The sequence below is a fragment of the Lepidochelys olivacea genome, assembly GCF_965140295.1.
Source record: "Lepidochelys olivacea isolate rLepOli2 genome assembly, chromosome: 1".
In the NCBI taxonomy this organism is placed as follows: domain Eukaryota; kingdom Metazoa; phylum Chordata; order Testudines; family Cheloniidae; genus Lepidochelys; species Lepidochelys olivacea.
Window position 1 is genome coordinate 304,096,548 of NC_140411.1, and position 6,757 is coordinate 304,103,304.

A 6,757-nucleotide genomic window follows, 5' to 3' on the forward strand; every position below is an offset into this window, starting at 1 on the left:
GTCAGTGCTAAATTACAAACTTTAAACTTATTTACTAACATATTAGATACTCTCCTGGTCCCAAAGAGTTTACAATCTAAATTAAAAACATACAATAAATATCAACTATATACAATGTGTAAGGTTTTTTTAAGTATATGTTCTATAATTAGTGGATCATTGAAAGTTATTCAAAACCAATATGAACTGAAATTCTCATCAGTCTCATCTCATAAAAACTACTCTGTAATTTGAATAAATTAATGAGGAATATAATGTTAGCTAATCAAACCCTAATTGACAATACAATCTTTCCATGAGTCACCAACACATTTCAGAATATTCCTGTGATATTTCTGTTAAATTCTAACATCTGTTAATGGACAGCTTCTTAATCTTCTTATTCCAGTAAAATATTAAAAATAAAATTTTATTAAACTTGCTAAATCCATAACCCAGATCTGTTGTTTCCAATATGATCACTTCACATTATTTCAGGTAACAAAACTAAATTCCTACTTTTTTATTAAATATTTTTAGTAACCTTTTCAATAATTTATTTATACAGGTACTTAATAGGTTTTCTTGATTACTGAAGTATCTGGACACTTCACAAACATTAGTAAGTTTATCCCCACAACACACTGTGAGACAGGGAAGTATCATTATCCCCATTTCACAGATGGAGAATTGAGGCACAGTGAAATTAACTGACTTCCTCAATGTCGCAGCCAGGAACATACTCCAGACTCCTGAGCACAAGCATGAGCCCAAGCCCAGGGCCTTAATCACAAAACCATCCTTTTAACCCCTAAATTCCCTGCGAAAAGACCAATAACCATCAAATGTCTTTCAAACTGACTGAGTTCACAAAAATCAAAGTTCTACTTATCTGCCACTATGAAATGAAAAATTTCCCCAGAATAAAGATTGCTATATTTAGAATCTGCTAACTATTTCACCACTTTGTAAACCATTGCATTATTGACCCCATGTCCAATTTAATTGGTCAAATCTTGTTGGGGAATGGGAATATGATATTTTAATGAGACATTTTGTGAGGGAGAAACTTGTAAATATTTTTGGAATATACTGATTCTCAAAACTGATCAATGATCCAGGTACTCTGGACATCCTATATTTAGCAGAGACCACTACTATTCTACAGTGAAAATTTCTTCCTGACCCCGAGTGACAATCTACTTGTTGCTTGAAACAAGAGGATTGGTGTAACATTTTAAATTTTGAATCCTAGCTAGTTTAGGTAATATTATTACCTACAGTAAATATCAATTATATTTTAATATAACTATTGAAATACAGCTATTTGTTTCAATATCTATTAATTTAATCATATTTTGAGTAAAAATATATTTCTTTGTATTTTAAAACTGTCTTATTTTTACTGCATTTATTTGTATTAAAAGGATATTATGGAGGTTCCATAGTTAAAGCTGAATTGTTGAGGCTGAATCCAGGCTATGTATGAAAATATGTATTCTTTCTAAATTTACCACACTTACTCTGTGAGAATGAATTTTCTGAGAACTTACAAGTAAATTGATTAGTTTGTGAGTTATAATTATTTTTATTGTACTGTCAAGAACCAGAGTGCCACTGTGTTAGTCACTGTAAAATAAGTATCAGACAAGAGACAATGGGTGGATACAGACGGACCAGGGAGCACAAAAACACAATACTGATCAGTGTGACAGCCAGTGGTCTCAGTGTAACAGATGCCTAACAGTGGTCATGTTTTGTTTTTATAGGCATCATGGCAAAGGAGATTACTATTAAAAACTAGGTCCTTTCAGAAAGCTAACATCTGTCAGTCCTTTGTTGCAAATGATCTTAATAGAACAGACTCTTCCAACTTCCCATACTGTTAAAACGCACAGAAATCTTGAATATAGGCTGCATGTGAAGAAATTATGGCTAATTAATTTATGTCTAATTAAGTATAGTAGGTGAGTGCTGCACTCAAGAAATTCCAGAACACAAGTATTGGCACTGCTACCCAAAACATCATGAGAAGTGTCCCAGAATGTTCTGGCAGGACTCAAGCACTGAATTGTTATGACTATGTAAGTTACAGGCAGGATCAGCTCAACAGATAGGTTAACTCTCATGTAGGACTTCAGAGACATCAGCAGTAATTAAACCAATCTGCACCCTTCCTCTATAGCTAATTAGCAACAATTCAAGAGTTTGTAATGAGTTAGTCATAGGGGAGAGACTGGACATGTGCCAAGAGTTCTCACTGGTATATGACTGGCCCAATTGCCACTACTCTTTAAAGGTTCCATAGCTGCATGGTAGCTTGGGCATCAGGACTTGAATGGCTCCCCTGAACAATGACGGAGCATTACTGGAAGAAATAAGGCAGCAACATAAGAGGGAGCCCTTAAAGTGCAGAGATATCAGGACTCAGGAACTGGGTTTTCCTGCAGCACCAGTCTCTGTAACATAACCCTAAAGTCAACTGCAAATTGAAGGGCATATTCACGTGCATACTTTGGCTGTTTTTGCGATGTAAAACCACTATAAACACAGTTTAACTAGCAAGTGCACTCTGGCTATTTTGGTGTACTGATGATGAATTAGGCCTTAAAAGATCAATCATTTTTTAAAATGTTAATGCTGCATATTTTTAAATCATTGGCAATATCAAAGCAGCATGCCCAATAATGAAAGTAATGACATGAATGGAACATAGGGGGAATGTGTCTTTAAATCAGTTTAATCTAAACTGGGCTAACCAAACCCTACAATGCCCTATTTAATAATATTGTCTCACCATAGCATGGAGGGATGGCCAGATGACTTCTCAAGGTTCCTTCTAGCCCTACATTTCTATGGCTTTATCATACGGTTTTGCTCGATGCCTTACAAAGTACAGTTAATGCAGTGTTGTAGCTTTGTCGGTCACAGGATATTAGAAAGACAGGGTAGGTAAGGTAACATCTTTTACTGGACCAACTTCTGTTGGTGAGAGAGAAGCTTTTGAGCTACACAGGGACCCCCAGACTTGAAGAGCAGCTCTGTGTAGCTCAAAAACTTGTCTCTCTCACCAACAGAAGTTGGTCCAATAAAAGATATTATCTCACCCACCTGTTCTCTCTAAGGTACAGTTAAGGTTGTTTGGATATCTTAACTATTTATTTCAATAGCTTAACACGACTGGATTTCTATTAAATGTAACCTTAACTCTGAATTTCCTGGATTTGTAGTGCTTGATTTAGGGATAATTACAAAATCCTTGTAAATTTTTACCCTTAATTTATTGGTATGGTGGTCCTCTTGACCTTTTTTTAAATTTCTGCTATGTATTTTAAGATGAAGTGACCCAAAGTAAGATACCATATTCCAGGTGAGGTAGTATTGTCTGGACTATTTTCTATCTCTTTCTTAATACAACCTATTATTATTCACTTGTTGGGCAGCTCACTGAGCTTTTTACCTTAACTCCTATATCTTTCTTCTCTGATAGGTTATCACTAGTTCAAATCCCATCAATGTGTAGGAGCAGTTTAAATGTTCCCTGCCAATGTGCACTACCTATATTTGACTACACTGAATTTCATCTCCCATGTTATTTGTTAAGTCCTTCTGGAGTTCCTCACTAGCCTCACAATTAAGGGGCTGATCCTGAAGACATTTATGGAGCCAAGTACAACATACTCCCATTTATCTGAAAACCTATTACCCAAACCTCCACATTATCCAAATCCATTCCTTGTCCCGCAGCACAAGAAACAAGCCCTCTGCAGCATGCATCTCATACTGGGGGACAAGGAAGGGCTCTGGATAACAACTTTGGATAATAAAGCAGAGACCTCCAGCCAGGACTGCAAGAAGAAGGAGGAAGAGAAGTCCCAGACTTAGGGGAGGCCACCCTAATGCTGAATGGCTCCTGTAGCAGTGCAGGGAGTCCTCTACATCCCTGCTGTCATGGGAGTGAGTGAACGGGGCCATGAGAACAGAGCTGCAGAAATCTCTCTGCATAGCTGCAGGTCTGGGGTCACCCCCTCCCTGCAAGAAAAAGGTACAGGGAAGGCTCTGGTCCTGGTGGGGCAGAGCAGAGTCCTGGTGGGAGGTCACTGGCCCTGTGGCAGCACAGGGAGCTGACTGCAGCCCCACTGTAAAGGGAGTGAGAGAGTGGGGCCATGGCAAGAAGGCTGCAGAGACCTCCCTGCACTGCTGCAGAGGTGGTGACTCCTGATCCCTGCAGGTACAAAGGGCCCTGGTGGGGCAGAGCCGAGACCCCCAGTCAGAACTGCAAGAAGTATGAGCTCTTGGTTGTGGGTGGAGGCCCTCTGCTGCCGAATTGTTCCTGCCCTCTCAATTATCCAGACTCCCAATTATCTGAATAAAAGCAAATATCTGAATAAAAATATCCCTCATGCTATTTGGATAATCAAGAGTATACTTTAGTCCCACTGAATTCAAAAGAACTATTAATGTGTCTAAATCAGGGTGTTAGATAGTTAGCAGATTTAGCCCCCTCACTATTGCCTCCCCTCCAATCAGATTATTAATAAAATGTACTGCCCAGTCATAACACTGATCCCCAGTACAAATGGATGTTACTTTCTTTCTATCCAATGTTATTAATGCCATTTATTTAATTAGGTAGGTTAAAAGTAGCAGAGGTTTTCACCTTTCTCTGGAAGGGAAAGGAAAAGAGCAGCATTCTCATTATTAAAAGGACATGGTCAAGTTAAATATACTATGTATTTTAATATTCCTTATCTGTGTTAACACTTCAGGTTATTAAAACTGGAAGCGTTTAAAAATCTCATTTACCCATTAATATTTATACTGTTGGTTATTTTTTGTATTTCACTCTGTTTCGACTGAGAAACTAGGTTAAACAACTTAATTATTTACATAGTGCTCTCAATGTATCCAGTTCTCATCACCAGTGAACTATTGCAATGGCTGAGCTGGAAACACAGGCAGTTCATATTTAAATCCAAAGAAAACAGAATATTTGCATTCATTTTTTAATGAAAACATTTCTGTTACAGTCATCAGGTTTTGCGAGCTGGGCCAAGAGTGAGGCTGCAGCTCTGGGGAGTGGGGGTAAGGGGGCTGAGGCTTGGTCGCAGCTGGGGATGGGACCTGGAATGGAGCCAGGGCCAGGGGCCAAGGCTGAGGGCGGGGCCAGGTGCAGAGCCATGGCTGGACTGTAGTCTGGGGCTGTGGCTGGGCGCGGTGCCAGAGCTGGGAGCAGAGTAGACCTGAGTGGCACTCCCTCCCAACCCCCTGTGGGGGATGGCCTGGGCCCCGGTGCACCCACCTGCAAATGTTCTTCCGGCCCTCTTAGGGGAGCGCGCCTTACAGTTTGGGGACTTCTGACTTAGACCTTGTCTATATATAGAAGTTGAAGAGGTTTAACTAAAATTGGTTTCAAAACCAAATTAGGTCTTATCTAGGCGAGGCTTTTAAGGTGTCTTGTTGGAAAGTTTGACCTACGCTTCTTACTAGGTTTAACACTACCAGTTTAGCACACGCTAAATCAAGTATGCATTGTCTACACCAGACTTCTAAAATGTGTTAGTTAGAATACATACTAACGACCAATGCTCAGTTTTTGCCAGAGATTAGCCCCAGCCCTTCTAGGCTTGGCAGTCCATAGCCCTGGCACTCTGGGCTTGCTACAATCAGTTATGGATGTAAAACAATTGCTTGAGCCCTGGCACCTTTCAACAGAAATTAAACACTGCTAACAACATACTTATAACACCTACACTATACAAAGCTTTAGTTAATCTGGTAAATACTCCTGTTCGAATACTCTTCTATCGATTTACAAATGAAAGTTAAACCAACATAATCTAGGTTTAAATAAAATTAAGAGTCTGCTCAGGATCTTGCACGGATTTAAAAGCACACCTTTAAACTGGTGTGTTGTGTGTTGACTAGATTTTAGTCAGACAACACAGATGAATCAAAGGCTTGTTACAAGGATGTCTGAACAATACAGTATATTGAAGAGCAACAGGGTGCGAGCATATCCTTCCTGATATCCCTGAATAGCCACCAGGAGAATCTGCATTGTAATGACCTACTCTCTTCAGGGAGGGAGACAGGAACCTTAGAAGCCAGGGTTAAGTGATTTACAACGGCTTGTCATTGTGAAGTGTCTCAGTTGTCAGCGGGGTTGGTTTTTTAGCTTGGACTTCACATGAGGCAGACAAGCCAAAGGGATCGTCTGGCGCTAAGGTGCCCCGGCACCTTCTGCCGTCTGAGAACGGACACCCCTGCGCAGGCAGCTCTGTGGCGGCGGCGGCGGCGGCTGCTGAGGCGAACGTGGTGCTCCGAGGCTCGCTCCCGCGCTGCGTTAACACGGTGACAGAAGCAACGTACAACCGAAAGGAAAACACGTCAGACAGGCACAGGCCTCGCCTACCCTGGAAACAAACTTCCCCTCCAGTTTCCCGCCGTCGCTCGCCCAGGCTCAGCTCCATGGGCGAGAGCCCCCCAGCAAGGCGCCCACGGCTGCTGGCGTTGTAGCTACTGTGCCACCCAGCCCCGCTCTGCACAGGGGGACCCAGTGACCCCGCGCCCCGGCCTCTCCCTAGCCCCGCCCACGCTCCTGTCCACACGCACCCCGGCCTCCCTCTCGCCGGCTCCGCACCACCCGGTCCCGCAACGGGAGCCCCGCGGAGCGGCTTAGCTCCCCCTCGCCTGGACTCACCCTGCGCCGACTCCTCGGGAAGTTCTCCACCCCCACCAGAACCGCAGCGCCGCCGCCATGTTAGCACCTCCCAGA

General features: G+C 42.0%; 1 protein-coding gene across 5 annotated transcripts in view; it reads right to left on the bottom strand.

Annotated features, from left to right (window-relative positions):
- Positions 1-6,754, bottom strand: part of TMEM168 (transmembrane protein 168) — a 31,573-nt gene extending 24,819 nt beyond the window's left edge. Inside the window, exons 1-2 of one of the 5 annotated variants that reach the window (XM_084647354.1) lie at positions 6,683-6,754; positions 6,079-6,320 (exon numbers count right to left, since the gene is read on the bottom strand). The gene's annotated coding sequence lies outside the window, so the exon portion shown is untranslated. The other 4 variants (XM_084647351.1, XM_084647353.1, XM_084647352.1 and 1 more) reach the window with 4 other exon arrangements.
- Between the last annotated feature and the right edge of the window lie 3 nt (positions 6,755-6,757).